The 22,656-nt window shown below is 37.7% G+C and overlaps 1 long non-coding RNA gene across 1 annotated transcript; it reads right to left on the reverse strand.

Moving 5' to 3' along the window:
• Positions 1 to 3,620: 3,620 nt before the first annotated feature.
• LOC132538055 (uncharacterized) lies at positions 3,621 to 20,772 on the reverse strand. The gene is made up of 3 exons (XR_009549469.1): positions 20,422 to 20,772; positions 17,843 to 17,903; positions 3,621 to 3,975 (listed from the first exon to the last, which is right to left on the reverse strand). It is a non-coding gene; the product is annotated as an uncharacterized LOC132538055 (long non-coding RNA).
• Between the last annotated feature and the right edge of the window lie 1,884 nt (positions 20,773 to 22,656).

Raw genomic sequence — 22,656 nt, forward strand, 5'->3', positions numbered from 1 at the left:
AAAGGAGACATAAAACTAATGTTGAAGGAAGTCAACATGTATTTTGTAAACTTTTCAACATTAGTGAAATGAGGGACTATCTGGGACTCAAGGAACTTAAGACTCCAATGTAGATTGAACTTGGTTAGAACCTTAAGTGAAGGAAGAAGAGCAAGTATGTTTAGAGTAGTAGTTCTTACCCAGGGATCAAATAACAATCTGAAAATTTTTCTGGTTGTCATAGTTGGGACTGGAGGGGGCCAACAGTATCTAGAGAGCAGAAACCAGGACAGTTACTAAATATCTTACAATGCACAAGACAGCCCTACAACAAAAAATTGCCTGACTCAAAATGACAACTCTTTTGAAGTTCAGGAATTTTGCTGTGGAGTGATATATATATATTACTGTTATAAAAGTTTTTGTAATACTGTTCTCTAGTGGCATAGCTCAAAAATAACCAAGAACAAGACCCAAGGCTGCATGAAGGGCAGGGAGTTACATTTATTTTCTATTAAGGGGTTACAGGTCGATTTTTACCAGACCTGCACAAACTTGTACTGCAGTACCCAGCTTTTGTTAGTTTCTGACTGGGTTTGGCACAAGCTGATTGGTTACTGAGTCCATCAAGGTGCTGCCAATAAGAGAGAGCAGGTTGACTGCAATCAGAACCTGCCACTTGGGGATACTAGAATGTGGAAGTAAGAGTTTATCAGACTGGGTTTCTCTCATTCTCTTGCCCATGGAGTTTTCATTTCAGTGCATAGAACTTTATGCTGGAGACATAATAGGGACATACAAAACTTTTGTATGCTAATCAGAGACCCCATTTCCTGGATAAAGGGTCTCTCAGTAACTAGATTTTGTTCTGCATCCCAGTCTGCATATTCTCACTTCTTTGTAAAATTCAAAATCTAGATTTTTTTTTCATTTCATTTAAATGGTTTGTAGTACAGCTGTTGACAAATGGGTACAGCTTCTCATTTCCCCATGATAGGTGTCTGAAGAACACTGTAACTCATAACTTAGGATATTTTTCTCCTTCATACACCTATGTTGGGTTGCGTTGCAGGGGAGAGAACTTGACTGGAGCCAACCTGGGCTGCTGCTTACTCAGTGATGCAGGAGAGGAACCAGGAACTCATGGCTTAGTGGGAACGCAATGCAATTGCCTTTATTAATCAGAGAAAACTGCCTTTATATCTTCTGAAATGGAAGTGGCAGGTTGGAAAAGGAAATGGCTAGGAGAGGGGGTGGAGAGAGAGAAAAAGAGTGCGAAGGTAGCAAGCTTCCATCTAACTAGTGAGGATTAAACCAATGCCCTGCAGGCAGGGCGGGTCTCAGGCAAAACAATGATTATGTAAATAGACCACAGCATCAGGCAATGCAGCATGGAGCAGGGGGGAGCTGGCGTAATGCCCAACACACCTATAAAATCTAGATATTTTTATGTAAAACCTCTACTTACCAGAGTTTGGAAGGGAACATAGAATTGGTGGTGGGCATGATGATTTGAGCATAGAGACATGAAACTATACCATTAATATCTTGTACTTTTGGAAGGCATGGTCAGATCACTAACAATAATAATCCATCTCTCTCTCTCTCTCTCATGACCAACATAAACATAGCTGGACTTGCCTTCTGACCTAGACAGTTTTGTCTCACTCATGTTGTAGACTATAAATTCAGGATTAAGCTACCAGGACAAATGTTTGACTATGTACTGCTGTCTGCATAGTAGTACAATTGAGGAAGGAGCCTAGTGCTCATGCACTAAAATTACATGAGCACCATTTAACACATTTTTCCAAGGCCATGTTATCTTTTCCTCTTGTAAAAGTTTCTTGAGCTTAGTATGTGCATTTCAGATTCCAGACTTTTTTTTTAATTTATATTTATTTTCCCTTTTTGTTGCCCTTGTTCTTTAAATTGTTGTTGTAGTTATTATTGTTGTTGTTATTGATGTCACTGTTGTTAGATAGGACAGAGAGAAATGGAGAGAGAAGGGGGAGACAAGAGAGGCAGAGAGAAAGATAGACACCTGCAGACCTGCTTCTGCAGGTGGGGAGATGAGGGCTCAAAATGGGATCCTTATGTCGGTCCTTGAGCTTGGTGCCATGTGTGCTTATCCTGCTGCACTACTGCCTGACTCCCAAATTCTGGACTTTTATCTAACTCAAGTAGATACCCAAAAAAAGTCACTAAAAAGGTTAAACAAGATAATACACATGAAAATTCATAGTGCAATATCTTCTGGCACTAACAGACACATTAATTGACTCAAATACAAATATTAAAACTTCTCTATTTGAATATAACCATAACTATTAAAAAAATGAAAGCAACAGAAAGTGGATAAAGCTAGTGACCAGCTCCTATGATAATGAGCTGAGTTCACTTGCTTGGATTTGAAGGCTAAACACTTGTTCTTTGTGTCTGGGAGGTATGCTTCAGATTTTCTTTGTCTCCCTTTCTGCTTTGGGGAAAAGCAAATTTGGCATGGCCTTTAAAAAATGTCTGCCTCCCCCACACTTTTTTTTTTTTTTTAAGTATGGGAGCTTTGTAAAATTGCCTTGTTAAAAACAAGCACCATCTTCATACCTGCTGAAACTTAATTCTCATCCAGAGGCTATGTAATGAACAAAGGGGGTGGTAATACCATCAGTGCAGACAGCCCATCCCACGCAGGTTCACTGGCATGGCTGTTCCCACCCAGGAGGGAGACCATTTGTAAAGAACTCTTTTAATTGTGACTCTTTCACCTCCCCTAGCTCAGCCAGAGTCATGAGAAGAATTGTGTCGTCAATGAGACAGACTTATTTTATCCATCTTACACAATACTACATTACAGACTTTCCAAGAAGACGCCATTCAGGGTGAATCACCAAATTCAGGATGAAAAGATTTTGATTTGCAAAAGTGCTCAAGCATTTCTTTTTAGAGCTGGAGATGGCAGGGAAGGAACCAATGTGAGCACATCTGCTTCACCTTTGGACCAGGTGTGCTGGCAAGCTTTCCATGGTGGAGTAGGGCTAATACACCCAGCATTCACAGGCGCCTTTGTATACCCTGAGTGCCAAATCCCATGAATGCCTTACTTAAGGCAGAAAAGAATGAGGAGGTGCTAGTGCTGCTGGTGGTGTTGAAGCAAATGAAATTGAGTCAAAGCATGAACTGCAGGTTAATAGCAACTGAAATCAATGTTAAAATTTTCAGGTCCTCTGCTGGAGAAACTCATCAATACAGTTAAAGAGTGAGAATGATAGATTGAGGACTGTATCATTTGGGATGGTTTCAGCTACAAATAACAGACTATCTAAAAGGACTCAAAATCTGGACTCAGAACCAGCAGCAGTAGTATCATTTGAGAGTTTTCTGGTCATTATTAAAGAATCCATCATTCCAGTTCAGGCCTCCTGAGCCAGAATATGCATTTTAAAGGGATGCAAATAAATGTTAATGCACATTATGGTTCCTCTTGCACTGGTTAAACAAGGACCATCCTTTCCATCCTTTCCTTTTCCTTCCTTCCTTCCTTCCTTCCTTCCTTCCTTCCTTCCTTCCTTCCTTCCTTCCTTCCTTCCTTCTCTCCTTCCTCCCCTCCCTCCTTCCATCTTCCTTTTTAAATTATGTCCATATTAATTTTTAAATTTATTTTATTAGTAATTTAGTAATGATTGACAAGATAGTGGGGTAAGAGGGGTATAATTCCCACCACCAGAGTTCTATATCCCATCCCCTCCATTGGAAGATTCCGTTTATCCTTCTGGGAGTATGAACCAATGATCTTTATGGGGTGCAGAAGGTGGGAGGTCTGGCTTCTGTAGTTGTTTCTCCACTGGACATGGACATTGATAGGTTAATCCATATCCCCAGCCTGTTTCTTTTAAGAGAAAGGGCTCTTTCTGGGAGGTGGAGTTCCAGAACACATTGGTGAGGCCTTCTACCCAGGGAAGTCACGTTGGCATCATGGTAGCATCTGCAACTTGGTAACTGAAAAACATTAAGACATAAAGTAGAAAAAAATGTTTAATAATCAGGAACCTAAAGGTAAGAATATAGCAGATGAGATTTGGGGTCTTCATATTGGAAGAAGCTCAAAAGTTTATTTCAGCTATATTCTGATGGACCCGTGACTTTACTAATTTTTGCCTGGGGTGGACTGCTAACATGCTACAAGTATTGTCCAGGAGGATTGTCAGAGTTAGAAATAGAACCAGAAACCTGGATCAGGGCAGAGAGTATCTTCCAAATATGGGAAAAGTATATAAATACCATTAACTGTAAACCCCATTGATCTGACCCAGGACTCATGTCTGTTTGGATTTAGCATAGGAGCCTATGTAAACCTCTGCGTCCCTGTGGGTCTAAACTCACATACTACGGTCATAGCTAAGAACCCTCCTTCTTTTTTTTTCCCCCTTTAAATTACAGATAACTAGCAGATGAGAGGTCATTCTAGGGCAAGTTAACACAACAACTAAGCAATGTCAAGAAGGGACTAGACATTTTTTAAAAATTTGTTTTCCTGGTTTTCTTGTTCTGCACTGTGGTCACAAGGTAGATGCAGAAGTTGCAATGTAAAGGGAGATTCCTCTCAGGTAAGTCTTTTTAATAGAAAAGAAATAAATGTTCAGAAGCCACTTAAAAGAGTCTCCTCATGCTATATGTCTCATCTCTCTCTAATTGTTCGTAATTGCAGTCACTTGCCCATTCTTAAAGTAGTCACTGACCAGTATAATAGAATAATGATGACTGACTAAAGCCAATGAACACTTAATTCTTGAAATCTGGCAGGCCCCTCTTCTTTGAAGAATACGGTGATTACATATATGAATAAAATGACAGAAATAAAAGTAAGGAAGACAGATGACTAATAAGAAAAGCTACAATGTGTGTTATAGAAACTTTTTTTAGATTTATTTTTATTTGTTTATTAATGAGAGAGAGGGAGAATGAAACAGAGCATAACTCTGGCATGTCTGATGTCAGGGATGTAACTTGGGACTTCCAGTTTCTGAGTTCAGTGCTTTATCTATTATATCATCACTGAGGCTTTTGAGGCTGGCTACATGTATATTGGAACTTTAGGATTTCCTCTTGAATTTCTAAATATTAATTAAAAAACCCTCACTGAGGGTTTAATTACATTATTACAAAAATTCCCCTATGATAGTTTAAGAAATGTTATTCAGTGGCACATAGAGTATATAGAATAGGATGATTTGTGTTACAGAAAATTCAATTGCATTTGTAAAATTTTAGAAATTGATAGCAAGGAGGGGCTGTTAGGTGTCAATAATTTAATGTAGTGCCCTTGTTTTTAAAATGAAGAAAAAAGTTCAGATGACATTTTTACTGGTCAGTTATGTTCAAGTGGGCATAAAGCTTTCCTGAAAATGCTAGTTGATGACTAGTTCAACCTTTCAGTTTGAAATTTTCCCCCTGTGACCACGGTTTTGTACATGCATGATTTCACTGTCTCTTTCTGAAGAAAACTGTCATGTAACCTACCTTACCAGTAGCATTCTTATTTAGTATATACACTGAGCAGATGTAGCTGAATTTATTGTACATAGAAGTACATGGAAGTAGGACTCAGTTACTTCTGAATTCTCCTTCAAGAGAAAGGTGATGTAAAGAGTGTATATATTTTCTAAGCAATCTTATATTCAGTACTGGGCCATTCACTTTATCAGTAATGTATATTCTAGAAAAGGAAAAGGATAGATAGAGGAAGGAGATTTACATTCATCTTCATGTCCTTTACGCTTCCACATTCCTACCCCACTTATTGCTCTTAATATTCAGCAGCTTACATGCTACTTACTCTAAATGACCTTCTTTTTCACATTTAGACAAGTGAATTCACACTTTCAGATAAGAGTTTGGGTGTTTATATATATTATCACTTTCCTTATATACCAGCCTTTAACATTCTTAAAAAACAACAACATTTGTTATAAGAGAGACAATGAGAGAAGAGAGAGGACCAATGTTGTCATAAAGTAGTACTGGATATTGAAGCTAGGGGTTCTGGGGCCTCAAGTATGTAAGTTGGTGCTCTAACAGCCCAAGCTATTTCCCCAACCCAACATTACAAAGTCTAAAACCTTGCACCTTGAACTTGTGAACAGTTGTTGAAGTGTCAATGCAAAATTTGGCTAATACTTCACTGTAAACATTAGTTATTTAACTTCTCTAAAGTTAAGATGGTCTTCAATAAAGACTCTGAACTGTTTTGAAAAAATGTCTATTAATTTTATGTTTGCCCAGAGAAGTATTTCCAGATGTCCTGAATCAATCTTGTTCCCTTCAGGAGAGAAATGGAATGTAGCTTCAGCAACTTGAAACTTTACTAAGTGAAATACTTCTGTTGACGAGACAGAACTCAAAGACAAATTCTGAGTTTAAAAGATAAATTTCTCCAACTAATATTAGGGGTTTGTTTTTTCACTCATTTTTCCTCTTAGCTTTTCTCTCTCCTATAAGCTCTCTTGTACTTTGAAAATCACTGATTTCAAAAATGCATATGTAGCTGTTAATTTTGCATGTGTCTGGTTTTATGGGTTTGTGGAGCTCCTGGAATTAAATTAATTTTAAATGAGTTTTAATTACTAATGCTTTGGGCCATTGCCTTTAGCAAAGTCAACAAAACAATCAGGATTACCTTAGTTTGTCATTTTGAGGAAGACATTCATTCACTTGGGCTCTTACTAAACAGGCAGCTTCCTAACTAGGAAAACATAGCAAAACCACTGCTACATTTGCATATTTGAATTTATTTCTCTTTCAAAAACAGCCACCTCTGATTTAAGAAACAGAATTTTAAATCTATGCAAAAGGATCTTTCTTGTCAGCAATATCTTGTTATTTTCAAAAGTTAAAAGGGTCCCATCATAATTTTATGCTGTGTAAATGTTGAAGCAGAGGTTAAGCTGAATTTTGTTCTTAGCTTCATCCAGAGTGCTTTGTAACATTAGAGAAATCAGGTTACTTCTTAATACAGCGTTCCCTTGTAAATTAAAGGTAATCAACTCCTTGTTCAAAAGAGAAAGGATAATGAGACAATATTTGAAATGACTTTTAAGATCTAATTGTCAAGATTGAATGAAGGTGAAAAGAATACCACAAGGGCTGTGGATACCCCCTTGCTAGAGGGATATGTACTCATGTTGTTCCCAGTGGAATATTCTGTTCAATCAGGGGTCATCACTTGAGTGGCTTGATAATAATATGCTTAGATTGACTGCAGATAAGAATGGGAAAGGTTGATTAAGTCATTTAGTCCCCTGACAATTTTGCAAGCCAAGCAGCTCCTACTAGGATCACTCTTAAACTGTGTTGTATATACTGAACAGATACCCAAGGTTCTGGGTTCCATGTATTTCATCTTCCCTAGAAAATATTTCAAGATTTTTGCTATTTTTTTCTCAATAAAATGTCAAATTTCCTGTATCTAAATGCATACTATTGTTATTAATGATGTCATAGTGATCTCTATGCCTCTTTCAGCCTCTTATCTGAAAATATACTAAAGTACACACACATAATAGAAAAATCCATATGCCAGTTTGTTAATTTATTACATAGTTTGGCAGAAATAAGAATCTTTCCAAGCAGAGTGTTGTCTCTGTCTCAATATCCAGTTATATCAATAAAGAAGATAATCACAAAGAAAATTAATTTAAAATTAGTATTTTAAAAATAACCTTTTTGGGACAAGTTCAGAAAGAGAAACATAACTCCCCCCAATATCTTTCTAGAATAAATTATTTATATAATTAATTAATTAATTAATTTTCCCTTTTGTTATCCTTTTTATTGTTGTTATATAGTTGTTGTTATTGATGTTGTCGTTGGATAGGACAGAGAGAAATAGAGAGAGGACGGGAAGACAGAGAGGGGGAGAGAAAGATAGACACCTGCAGACCTGCTTCACCACTTGTGAAGTGACTCCCTTGCAGGTGGGGAGCCGGAGGCTCGAACTGGGGTCATTACGCCGGTCCTTGTGCTTTGCACTACCTGTGCTTAACCCACTGTGCTATGGCCCGACTCCCCAATTATTTATATTTAAAGCAGCTTAAAAAATATTATATGTACTATACAGTATATATAGATGTACAAACTCAAATAAGAATATGAGTAGTGATAACAGTTTATTGTGTTTACCCTTTGCTTTACAGTTTCCAAATATTCAAACTCACTTTACAATTTTTGCTTATTTTTTCACAAAAGGTCTTAAAAATAATCCAAAAAATTGCCTAAGTTTATAACAGGGGTCATATTTAATTTTTAATAATAATAATTATTATTATTTTTAACAAGAGCACTGCTCAACTTTGGTTTATGATCCTGCAGGGGACTGAAACTGGGACTTTGTAGTCTCAGGCATGAAAGTCTTTTTGCACAACCAATATGTTCTCTCCTCAGCCACAGTAAGCATGTATTATTTAGTCCTTGTAGAGTCCAGGCCTACCTGAAAATTTAGAAAATAGATGATGTCTCAGTATGTTCCCCAAAGCTCAGCATTTAGGACTACTCACAAACAGGTGGTCATATGTACATGTATGTATACTTAAACGTTCAGTCTTGTGGATGGTATTCAGCTCCAGAACAAACACCTCATCACAGACCCCTGCAAAACGTCAACCCGGCTTTGACCTAGCACGTTATGATTGGGCCCTCATCAATCGCTATCGAACAAGCCATGGCCGGTGCGCCACTATGTTCCATCGCTGGGGAGCCAGAGAAGACCCGAACTGCCCCTGCGGCTACAGACAGACTATGACCCACATAATCAACGACTGCCACCTCTCCAGATTCAAAGGAGGTCTTGAAACTTTACATCAGGCTCAACCTGATGCTGTTGACTGGCTACGGAAGAAGGGCAAACTCTAGAAGAAGAAGAAGCTCCAGAAATTATTTTTCTTTCAAACCATTGCTGGTAGATCATATTATATGCAACTGCTTTCAACAGTTACCAGTCATTGAGATCTTTTCTTTAAAGATAAAGAACCTAGAAAGGAGAAAACTAAATCAGAGTGAGAGGAAGGATAAAGAAAAACACCTTTCAAGAATAAAACAGAATTGAGAGTAAAAAAAAAAAGAGGAAGGCTAATGACATATCTCTTAGTTATATGATTTCTTCCAAACTTTGTGTCTTTCTCTGTTGTATTTAACTTAGGCTCAACACAGAACCTAAATTTTGGAAGGATTTTTTTGTTCTAATTAATCTTTTTTTTTTTTTTTTAATGATTTACTTATTTATTGGGGGAGAGGGAGTGAACCAGATCATTACTCTAGCACATGCGATGACAGAAATTAAATTTATGACCTTATGCCTAAGAGATCAATACTTTTATTCATTGCACCACATCTTGGCTCCCAATATAATTAATCTTAAATGTAGATCAGCAGTTAAGTAAAATAATATCTAATAACTTGGTCTCTCAAGATAATGTAAACAGTCGTATTTATTGTAGAGAATTTCAAAAAGAAAGCAGAGATGAAGGGGATTTGCAAGATGAAGATGGAGGTGCTTGATGGGGATGCAAAAATAATTGTTTCAAGGGGGAAATCTCTGTTCATTTTTAAATTTCAGTCTATGTGTACTGGATAGTAGTAGGCACATTGAGTGGCTCCAGTTAATTTTTTTTTGCACAATCAGTTTATTTTGGTCATCCATCGTTGCAGATCTCAGTCTCTTTATTCCAGCCACATAGGCTTTTGTAAATGTTATATTTTGTTGAAACATTTGTTAGCAACAGCCTTGACCTAGAAAATATTTGGTTTATCTGAGCAACTCATGATACAGCTGGCTCTATAGATGTGGGGTGTAATATACAGAATCCTATCAGTCTCACTCAAGTGGGACGTCAAAACAGGCTATCAAAAAGAGCACAGAGCAAGGAAATGGCATACAATAGAGGGAAGAATCTGATAACAATCTTGCTAACAAACAAGCAGCCTAAGGAGTCATCAAAGGAAACAGAGAAATGATGATGAAAATAGTATCATAATTTATGGCACTGTATCAGAAAGAAAGAAGTATATTTATGACCAGCAAAAAGCTTTCCTGGATAGTGTCTGTTTTGTCAGATGTTGTCAAGACCTAGGTTTGAGCCTGGCCTCTACTGTATTGAAGGGAGGCTTCATGCTATGATTTCTTCCCATCTCTTCTCTACTTTCTATCCATAAAAGTCAGATTGGGAGGCTGGACAGTGGTGCACCAAGTTGAGTGCACATGTTACAATGAACAAAGACCTGGATTCAAATCCTAAGTCCCCAAGGGGAAAAGTTTCATGAATGGTGAAGCAGTGTTGCAGGTGTCTCTCTTTCTTCCTCTCTATCTCCATCTTCCCTCTCACTTTCTCTCTCTATAGAGTAAATAAAAATAAAATATAAAGAATTTAAAAAGTTAGACTAGTGAAGTGAGGCACAGAAGACACACACACACACAAAAGTAAACAAGTTACTAGCAGTATTGTTGGAAAATAGGCTATTATGCACAGTATTAACAGGTAGCAAAAAAAAAAACCCTCAGGTTTGTTTTACCTTTAATTAATCCATTTATTTATTAATTCATTTTATTCTTTCATCCTACAAATTTGCCTGTGAACCTAAGTGCCAGGTGACAAAGACAGAGATGAACAAAACAGAGGCTGTCCCTCTTCTATCATGAAGTTTATATTGAAGGAGTCAGTCAGTAGCGCAGCAGGTTAAGCACACGTGGCGGGAAGCACAAGGACTGGCATAAGAATCCCCGGTTCCCCACCTGCAGCGGAGTCGCTTCACAGGCGGTGAAGTAGGTCTGCAGTTGTCTACCTTTCTCTCCCCCTCTCTGTCTTCCCCTCTTCTCTCCATTTCTCTCTGTTCTATCCAACAATGACGACAAGAAGAATAACTATAGTAAAATAACAAGGGCAACAAAAGGGAATAAATAAATATTTTTAAAAATATTTTTAAAAAGTTTATATTGTGTGTGAAGGAGAACTGGAAGGGGAGACAAGAAATACATACAAAGTAAACTTTTAGTACGAGGCGTGTCTATGCTATGAAAAACCTGATGTTTATGATAATGGCAGTGATTCTTCTTCTTCTAGTGTTTGCCCTTCTTCCGTAGCCAGTCAACAGCATCAGGTTGAGCCTGATGTAAAGTTTCGAGACCTCCTTTGAATCTGGAGAGGTGGCAGTCGTTGACTATGTGGGTCATAGTCTGTCTGGAGCCACAGGGGCAGTTCGGGTTGTCTCTGGCTCCCCAGCGATGGAACATAGTGGCGCACCGGCCACGGCCTGTTCTATAGCGATTGAGGAGGGCCCAGTCATAACGTGCTAGGTCAAAGCCGGGTTGACGCTTGCAGGGGTCTGTGATGAGGTGTTTGTTCTTTACCTCAGCTGACTGCCAACTCTGTTTCCAAGAGACTGGAACAGAGAAGTTCAGTGTAGGCGTAGGGGACCAGATTGGGTGACGAGACGTCAAGCGTTGGACAGGGTGGGCGAAGATATCCGCGTATATTGGCAGGTCCGGTGGAGCGTAGACGTGGGAAATGAACTTGGATGATGCCGCATCCCGACGAATATCTGGCGGGGCGATGTTGCTAAGAACTGGCAGCCATGGAACCGGGGTGGAATGGATGGTTCCAGAAATTATCCTCATGGAGGAATATAATTTGGAATCGACCAAGTGGACATGGGGGCTACGGAACCATACTGGGGCACAGTATTCTGCAGTGGAATAGCATAATGCCAGAGAGGATGATCGTAGTGTGGAAGCGCTCGCGCCCCATGAGGAGCTGATCAGTCTTGCAATGATGTTATTCCTCGCGCCCACCTTTGCTGCAGTTTTTATGAGATGTTTGTGAAATGACAGAGTGTGATCGAGAGTAACGCCAAGATAGACTGGCTGGGCTTCATGCCGGATTCTCGTATCGCCAAGCTGCACATTAAGCTCACACGAGGCCGTGATGATGAAGAACATTTAAGAGAAGAGAATTAGTGGTATCAAGAGATGAGATCACTTATAAAAATAAAGTGAGCAACAATTCAAGTGATTGGGGCGGGGCGATAGCGTGGCAGGTTAACCGCACGTGGCGGAAAGCGCAAGGGCCAACATAAGGATCTGGGTTGGAGACCCCACCTCCCCACCTGCAGAGTAGTCACTTCACAAGCAGTGAAGCAGGTCTGCAGGTGTCTATCTTTCTCTCCCCCTCTCTGCCTTCCCCTCCTCTCTCTATTTCTCTCTGTCTTATCCAAGAACAGCTTTGACAACAATAGCAATAACAACTACAACAAGGGCAACAAAATGGGAAAATGGCCTCCAGGATCAGTGGATTCTTAGTGCAGGCACCGATCCCTGGCAATAACCCTGGAGGAAAAAAAAATCAAGTGTATTAGAAATGTCAAAATAAAAGACAGGAAAATATTAATTAGACTGCTATGACTGAAAATTAAGGAAGTTATTGAACCTGAAGAGAACAGTTACCATGATTTGTTTAGAAATAAAAAGGACGTTTAAAAATCTGCTAATGTTTAAGAATTAAGAGTGTAGAGTTAAGACAGTGGCACAACTAGTAGAGCACACCTATAGGGATCTGGGTTCAAGCCCCCAGTCCCCACTTGGATGGGGGAAGTTTCACAAGCTGTGTAGATGTGTTGCATGTGTCTTTCTCTTTCCCTCACTATATCTGCCTATCCCTTATCCCTCTTAATTTTTTTCTGTCTCTAACAACAGCAACAAAAAAGGATTGAAAGTGTGATAAGTGAATGGATAAAGGAAGTAAGTTTTGGAAAATATTAGTAATGAAGATAAGGGTAGCTAGAGTAGCAGATAGGCATAATATAGTAAAAACTACATGGTAGAGGTATAGGGAGATAGAGTAGTGATTATGCAATAGAGGTTCATGCCTGGGGCTCTGAGGTCCTAGGTTTAACCCCTAGCACCACCATAAAGCAGAGTTGAGTAATGCTCTGGTCTCTCTTCCTCTATGTACTTCTCAAATAAATAAGTGAATAGACTTTTTTTTTTTAATAAAAAGCTTAAAAAATCTATATGGCAAGGGGAGGTATTTCCTCTATAACAGGATTTCTTAACCTTGGCACTATAAACATTTGGAGAGAGACAATTGTTCTTAGAGAAGGTGAGTAAAAGAGTACCTCATGAATTGTAAGAATGTTCAAGAGCATCTTTAGTTGCTACCTAGTAGATTTCAGTATCATCAGTTCCAATCTTTACATCAGGCTCAACCTGACACTGTTGACTGGCTACGGAAGAAGGGCAAACGCTAGAAGAAGAAGTCCCAATCCACCCAGATGAAACATCCAAGCTTGTCTTTAGACTTCCTGAATATCCTCTAGGGGCAAAATCTCTTATCTTCCAGCTGAGAATTACTGCTCCCCACTGTAGGGAAGCCTATTGTTTCAGATGGCAGATTTAAAAACAAACAAACAAAAACCGTGGGCAGAAGGTGGGAGGTACTAGAATGGGTAGGTTTAAACAAAGTTTCTTGGATCAGGAGATTTGTCATGAAGGCATCGAGCCCCAGCAGTCACCCTGGTGGCAATAATAGTAGGAAGATGAAGATGAAAATGAAGAGAAATAAATAAATAAATAAATAAAGCATGAGAGAGATAAATAAAGAAGGAAAGAGGTAAATAGAGAAGGAAATAAAGAAAATGAAAGAAAGGGAGGGAGAGGGGGGGAAAAGAAAAGGAAGAGTTTAATATACAGAGCTACTCAACATGTTTTCTCTGGAGGCATAAATAGTAGAATTATAAAGAGTATTGCTACATTTTCCTATAAGTTTATGAAATAAATGTTCTGATTTAAGAAAGGAGCTTTCAAATCTGAATATATATCTGGGCTTTAGGTCAGATTGATGGGGTTAAAAGTTAATGGTACTTATATACTTTCCTCATATTTGGGAGCTACTTTCTGCCCTAATCCAGCTTTCTAGTTCTATTCTCAACTCTAACACCATCTTCCCAGACAATACCTTTAGCCTGCCTGTGTGTTAGCTGTTGGGCTCAGGCAAAAATTAGTAAAGTCAGGGGCCCCATGGAATACACCTAAAATAGACTTCCTAGCTTCTTCCCACATGGAAGATCCCTAGTTTCATCTGCTTTATTTCTATGTTTGGATTTCTGTTTATTGAACAATTTGTTCTGCTTTATATCTTACTATTTTCCAGCCACCAAGTTGCAGATGATATCATGATTCCAACCTGACTTCCCCAGGCAGATGATCTCACCAATGTATCCTGGAACCTCACCTTTCCAGAGCCCTACCACATTATGGAAAGACAGAAACAGGCTGAGAATATGGATTGACCTTCCAATGCCCATTTCCAGTGGAGAAGCAATTATAGAAACCAGACCTTCCACCTTCTGCACCCCAAGAAGAACTTGGGTCCATACTCCCAGAAGGATAAAGAATGGGGAAGTTTCCAATGGAGGGGGTGGGAGACAGAACTCTGGTGGAGGGAATTGTATGGAATTGTACCCCTATTATCTTATAATCTTGTTAATCACTATTAAATCACTAATAAAAAATTAGGCAAAAAAGAAGGGACCTTTAAAAACTGGTAATTAAAAGAAAAATATATTTGTTGTAATAATTTAGAAACCTGTATGCAAACTTCCAAGGAAAAACAGTATTAAAGAAAAAAGAAAAATCATGAATTCCCTTCACATCTTAATAGGATTAAGGCACATAATTTGAGTTGAAGAGTATATAACATTATTCACATGTGATTGCTCCTTAGCCTGGGAAGTCCGTAACTTGGGATTGAAGACAGATGCTTCTAATGTGACTCATGTATTTTAACCACTTTCTCATGGGCATGGACTGAGTTTATTTCTCTGTCTCCTGATGATGTCACTGTCTTGTTTACACAGTATGAGTCTTGGTAAGTCAAAACTAGCCTTAAGTCACATGACACATGGTAAAAATACACAGGCAGGTTTCTATTTAGTTAGAGGACAGTTGCATGTTTTGGGGAGAAAATCTCTATCTGAAAAGAAAATTGATATAGATTGGAAACAATTGCAGTTATTTTATGATTTAATGAAACATTTAGTGGCATAAAATGACAAGTTAGTGATTAAGGCATCCTTTTTAATTTTTTATTATTATCTTTATTTATTTACTGGACAGAAACAGCCAGAAATTGAGAGGGAAGGGAATGCTAGAGAAGGAGAGAGACAGAGAGACACCTGCAATTCTGCTTTACTACATGCAAAGCTTTTCCCCTGCACGTGGGGACTGAGGGCTGGAACCAGGTCCTTGGCTCATTGTAACATGTGTGCTCAATCAGGTGCACCACCACCCACCGGGACCTCAGACATTCTATCTATATGCAAGTAAGAAAAAAGTTACAATCACAAAAACAAACACACACACACACACCTGCACAGTCTGAATATATACATATCTGCATTCATTGAAGTACTATTAACAATAATTAAGACTTTAAAAATCCCAAGTGCCCAATCACAGAAAAATGATTAAGAAAGATATGGTATTACATGCAGAGTACTATTAGTCAGCTGCAAGATGAGAAACTGTCTTTTGCTACAACATGAATGAAACTGAAGGAGTTTGTGCTAAGTGAAATAAGCTAGAAGGTTTAATATGAGTGCTGGGGCCCGGAGACAGTGCACTGGTTTATGTGCACATTGTGCTCAAGCCCAAGGACCGACTACGTAAGGAACGGTTCGAGCCCTGGCTCTCCACTTGTAGGGGAGGGGGGGGTCGCTTCCTAAGCAGTGAAGCAGATCTGCAGGTTTATATTTCTCTCCCCCTCTCTATCTTCCCCTCCTCTCTCAATTTCTCTCTGTCCTATCCAGTAAAATGAAAAAAAAAAAAAAAGCTACAGTGATAAACCTGGAGGCAAAATAAAACAAACAAACAAACAAATGCTGGAAAGTCTCACTCACATGTGGGATTTAAGAAACAAATCAAGAAAAAAAAAGTAGTAGGATGAAGCATTAAAACAAAATAAGAACAAACAAAAAATTCCTTGATGTGTATCAGCCTGAGAATACTAATAGAGCAGAAGGGTGAGAAGAGTGTTGGAGCAACTATGCCATGCTGTGGAGGGAGTTGGCACTTCGGTGATGTGTGAGTTGTACTGGCACATATTTTGAGTTTTGAAATTGTAACTGTGGGACAACAACTGTCTTGTGAAACAAAATCTTCTCAATAAAAATTAAATTAAAAAATCTCAAAGGGGATGCCAGGGGCAGGGCGGTAGTGCACCGAATTAAGCGCATATAGTGAAACCAGCGCCAAGGACCGGCTCAAAGATACCCACCTGCTGGGGATCGCAAGCAGTGAAGCAGGTCTGCAGGTGTTTTTCTCTCCCCATCTTGGCCTTCCTTTCCTCTCTCAATTTCTCTCTGTCCTATCCAACAACAGCTACTGCAGCAACAACGACAATAACAGCAATAGCAATGGGGTAAAAATGTCCACTAGGAACAGTGCATAGTGCAGGCACCTAGCCCCAGCGATAATCCTGGAAGCAAAAACAAGCAAACATACTAAACAAACAAACAAACAAAAACTCAACAATATAAAAACAGATGCTGTATGTCCAGACTTTATCATTGGGTAGTCTTCCTCCAGTGATTTGATGAGCTCTCAATTTCTTTTTAACAGTGTACCTAGAATTTGCACTACTTTTGGATTGATATTCAGGCAATTAATTTCATCCAGTCAGTATCTATTCAATAGAGTAAGGAGACAAGATTTTGGCTTCCTGTTCAGAGTGTTATTCAATTTTAGGCAGACCTCTTTAAGAACATACTATGAGATGATTAAAAAATAAAGTCAAATTTTTAAACATTAAAAAGCTAACAATTTATGAACTTTAATATTTATTGACATGTGTCCAAGAAATAGATACCCATGCTATCTAAATTGATATCAAGAAATAGCTTGTTTTATACAAATAACACAATAGGAACACAAATTAGGGAAATTGTGATGTTTTCCTCATATGGACAAGATCTCTTTAGGATTTAAGATAAATGCTAAAGTGACTTTTAATACTATTTGAAATTTTCAATTATATGTGGAGAAATTTCTCTTTATCTTCAACTATCAGTTAATCACTTATTTTCTAAGTATTAACTGGTATACTCAATCACTCAGACTGATGTGTGAAAAAAGGGTCATATTGTGAAAGTTGGTGAAATAGCTCACATGTATACTACACTGCTTTGCCATGTGTGTGGTTCAGGTTCAAGTCACCTACCAGATTGAAGGAAGCTTTGTTGTGTGGTTTCTTTTACTCTCCACTTTGGTCTCTATTTAAAACAAACAAACAAACAAACAAAAAACATACTATGACCTATTGAGAATCATACTAGATATCATTAGGTCATTTTCTCTAAAACTTGGAAAATCAGGCTTCATCATTGTCCTTTATATATGGTGCCAGACATTATCTTTTAATATAGTCTTGTTTTCACAAATAAGCTTTATCATGTTACAAGATCTGTTTGAATATATTGCTTCCAAAAGAAAATGCCCTCAGAAAGGTGTTAATGTCTATTAAGTAATTGATTTCCACTATGAGGAGCTTTTCCTTAAATGGACAGTTTTGGTCAAATGTATATATTTTAAGCTTTCAAGGTAATTGTTACTGTATACTATATGTTTATATTATATATGTACTATGATATATAGCTATGCAATTTATATCTATTTTTCATCCAGAGACTGGCTGGGTGAAATTAATTATCTGAATATCAGTCCCAAAAGTGTGAAACTGTGTGTGTGAGGATTTTGAGTTTGTATATATAATATATATATATATATATATATATATATATATAATTTTTTGTTTGTTTGCTTTACCTTCTTTTCATTTGGCTGTTAATCCCAAGCAATCCACAATAGCTTGTTGAGTATATTTTACCTTCAGGAAAGAAAAAAAACCAACTCTGATAAGCTTCATTTCTTTCAAACACTATAAAGGAATATATTGAAGTGATTAAAAAAATAATCTGTGCATGTAAGCCTTAGAATATTTACTGTAAATGTATGTGTCTGGTTCAGCATTTCACTTGACTAGAGAAGGGATCTCTCCTCAATGTGCCTGTAGAGGAAATGATTCTGAAGGCACTGTTGGGTGGGCCAGTGGGAGAAGATAGCTGAGTGGCCTCTGTGTCTGTGAGGTGGTTAGCAAAAGAAGCAAGCCCCTTCCCCCACTCCCATGGTTGTGTATGCCACTCTTCCTCTATACAAAGACAATTTGCTTTTCATGTAGTAATGAAGAACAATGTTTAACAGACAAAGGAGCTTCTAGTTTATTATTGTGCTGTCTTTGACTAGAGCTAGATACTGGGAAAAAATGGTAATTCACAGTGTGAATGCTTCTTTTCCAGCCGTAAGGGTTATGGCTGAGCATGTACATTGTATATTGCAGATGGTACAATAGTGAACACTGTGAGAACAAGGAAAGAATGAATTGCAGTTATTTATTTTTTTGATAACCAAGATATTAGGAATTTTTTTCACAATGATTTTTTATTTATGCTTGTATGTGTATAGGTTATTCAGTAGCAGCAATACACTATTGGATTCTGATCAATGGTTTTAGGCTTTAGAGTTTTTAAATTAATGTATAAAATCTAGCACCATTCTCTTAGAACACCTGTGTTCTGCTTTCCCCCTAGTAAACCAATACAAGACACAGGTGGTGTCTCATTAACTTATTTCATGCAAATAAAAACATATTACATGATTTCTTCTCCTTAACTATATAATCACAGAAACATGATCATGCTGATTTATGCAACAAACTTTGGGAGAGGAGAATTCTGCATTTTTGTCAGATCCCTTATGTTGAAGAAATCTGCAGCCCAAGTATATCTGATTTAGATGGGAGAGCTGGTGGCTTACCTTTTCTCTGTGTAAAAAAAAATCTATGCTGCACTACTTCGTCTTTTCTTGATATCATAGAAGAGCAGAATTAAAGCTATAGAATTAGAGAAAGGAGAAAACCAAATTTCTCACAGAGATATGAAGGGCTTTGGAGTCCAGATACAGAATCATCTCATATAAGCATGTTTATGTGTTTTGATACAGTGTTCAGATATATTCTTATCAATGATTTCCAGAAAGTGACATTGATTTGCTTTGGACACAATGATGGAAAAACAGCAAATGTGCACTGGAATGCTTTTAGAGTTCTAAAATCATACTGGAAAATGTTCGAGCTTTCCAACACAACTATAAACAGTACCATGCTGTATTTATGGGGAAAGGCAAGTCTGTTTTTAAAAGTCTTTTATGATATTATTTCTGTGTTGTTAATTTATTGAATTAAAGCCAGATTTATTCAATTAAGATAATACACTTCAAGGTTAACTGCCATTTGCTATTCATTTAGGCAAGCTATTGTACAGTTATGTAAATTTCATGAACAGAGACACTACTTGAGTGTCTTAATTACAAGCAAAAAGTGTCATTTAAATATGAATTACATGAATAGTTGCCAGTATTTCCTGTTCTTGTATTTTCTATCTTCTTGAGATCTAAGGGGTACCCAATGATTTGTACTGTCCTAAGATGTTTCTTTTTCTTTGAAATGAAAACATCTTTAATACTAAATATTATTGCTTAAATGGAAAACTTGTAAACACATCATTATCGCATTGATCACTAGTCAGAGTAATAAAGAATGCCACTGTTTTCCAGTTGGTCAATAATAGTCATTTTTACATTGTACCTGAAATTAAAAACATTTTTACTCTTACAGGAAGGGCATTGATAAGCTATATGTGTATTTTTCTCAACTACATTATACATGTGAATTCATACTTTAAAATAGTCTTTTGAATTTACTCATATATAATGTGTCTCCCCTTTCAGTTTCAGACACAAACACTGGATATGCATGGTTTTATCAGTTCTTTATAATTGCTGAAAGAAACAGTTAGTTTAATTTAGACTAGTGGCAATTATGGTTATATTTAGCAATAATGACCTATGACCTAATTCTACTGATTAATGTGAAATAATTCCACATGCATCTCAGATTCACTGACAAATGCTATTTTTTGTTTGTTTGATTTTATTTATTTGTTTGTTTATTTTTGCCTCTGTGCTTTTTGGATGGTTCTTGTGAATAAAAAATGACCTAGAGACAAATCTGGCATTAATAATAAAAGAAGAGAAGGATTCACAATTAGTTCATGAAAACCACATCTCAGTTATGTGCAGTGGTTCCCAGAGCCTGTTCTGAGCCATAAAACTGTAGTCTGGGAAGATATTCCCCCGGCCCCCCAAGGTAGCCCCTGCTTTTTCCCTAGGAGTGAGAAGTTCACTATTCATTCAATGCTTGCATCACCCTTTCCAACATGTTCCCACTGATACATTAAAGGAATTAATTGCTTATAATGATCTCACCATCTGTTAACAGAGGTTCATACCTACAGGCTGGTGGCATGCGGTGGTTCTATTCAGGGATCAATAGGCAATGCCGGGCGAACGCTTTCCCACATTGCTTGCCTTTGCGCGCTGAAAGGGGGAGGAGAGATTGGTGCCGGCCATCTGCTCCTTGTCTTTCTGTGTGAGACCTTGATGCGGTCCAGCACAGCTCTGATCTGACTCCAGTCCGATTGGAATGTGGCTGATCTGAGAGCCTCTCAAAGCTGTGAAAGTGAGTCAAAAGGAGATGCCCATTGTCCGGCATGGCTGAAAGAAAATGATCACTTTAAAATTCATAACTCCCAGGTGCCTGCCATCTATTCATGGGAAAAAACCCTCTGAACTTCTCTTCATTAAAGAGAGAGAGAGAGAGGGGAGACTTGCTAAAAAGAGAGAAAAGGAAGTAGTTTGTGGGAATGTGCAGAGGATTTTCAAGCTAAACAAATGAGGAGTTTGGAATTTTTCACTTGTATTAAAAGAGCTGTGCAGGGAAGGGGAAGCTCCTATTTAAAAAGTAAAATAAAACAAGGAGGGGATGCCTTCCCAGGGCACTGTAGCAACTAATAAAGAACATTTTACATTTTCTCCAGGAAAATTCAATGGTCATCCTGCCTTTTTTATTTTATTACCTGAGCTGAGGAAAATGTCCCAGTTGATTCTGAACAATAGTCTTTGTAAAATTCCATTCTATACTGGACAGCATTCTGGCTCATTTTCCCATTTCACAGGGGGTGCAATTTGGGTGGGAACTCGGGGAAGAATGAGTCTGAGAAATTCTTGGATATGTTACATGACATCAATAGACACAAAATTTGAATCTATCAGGTGTTTCTCTGGAGTTTTTATTTTAACAGGGTTAACTGTAACCATCACATTGTCAGGAGTAGAGTTCTCTGTGCCCTGAACAGCAGAACCATGAAGAAATGATAAAAAAGTAAAGTGACACCTAGAGTTGTGAGAATCATAGGACTGGATCAACTATTGTTGGCTATTGGTCATTGTGGAAAATTCACACTGTATCAATAATCAAAGTTGATATATGGATTCATGTATTGACATTCCCCCCCCAAAAAAAGTGCTTATAGACTTTTTTTTTTTTTGCTAGAGCACTGTTCGGTTTATGGTGGTGGTGGTGTGGGGGACTGAATCTGGGATTGTGGAACCTCAGGCAAGAGTCTCTATGCTATCTCCCTGCCCAATATACTTAATATACTTATTTTATACATGATAAATTCTGAAGAGATTAAGTAACAAATTAAAAAAATCACAGAGTAAGTGTTTGAACCTGGGCTATATATACAACTTTACCTTACTGGTGAATTTCTTCCTACTGCTTCATGCTGTTTTCCTTAATGATGTAAGCTTTAAAATTATTTTTTTGTTCAGGTTTCCTTACTTAAAATATAGATTAGTCTTGTCAACCTAGGTATTTAAATAGTTCTTTTGAACTAAACTGAGTTCTTAGGAAGATTATACAGACCAATGTCATCACTAACAAATACAAAATAAAAATTGATCAAGTTAGTTACTTACAACTGACAGAAAACATTGCAACAGATGGTACAACTTGTTGGTAAAATAGAGTTGTAAAGTAAAGTATAGTTCATAGAGGTAAGACTTGGCAATTATCAAGCCAGAGTTAGAAAAATTACTCCCTTGACTTGACATGAAGGAATTTAAAAGGGATGGATGGTGGGAAGGGGATAGATAGAAGGTTCTAGAAATAACCCAAAATCTCTGAAAATGAGAGATGCAAATAACAGACTATCATTTTAAGTACATTTCCCCCCTAGAACTCTAAAGTTAGTCTATTGAGAAATTTTTTTTCTTCATTCTTTCCTTTGTGGGGGGCTTATATCTAATTTTCACTGCAGTGAAAAGGAACATAAAATTCTTTAAATGGAAACGTGACACACTGTTTTTTTATAATAGGTTAAGATGAAGATAAAGAGATCCAGGTAAATTACAGATTTGTTCATTAAGCAGATATTATTTTTAAGTTGCTTGACTACCGTTTTTATACATAAGAAGAACTGTTTTTATATAGAAGAAGAAGAAGAAGAAGAAGAAGAAGAAGAAGAGGAAGAGGAAGAAGAAGAAGAGGAGGAAGAAGAAGAAGAAGAAGAAGAAGAAGGAGAAGAAGAAGAGGAAGAAGAAGAAGAAGTATACAGTCAGAATCGGTGATGGATGTATGTGTATCCTTTCTGCTCCTAAATAGTGCATGTTGACTGAGAATT

The sequence above is a fragment of the Erinaceus europaeus genome, chromosome 4 (assembly GCF_950295315.1).
Source record: "Erinaceus europaeus chromosome 4, mEriEur2.1, whole genome shotgun sequence".
NCBI lineage: Eukaryota > Metazoa > Chordata > Mammalia > Eulipotyphla > Erinaceidae > Erinaceus > Erinaceus europaeus.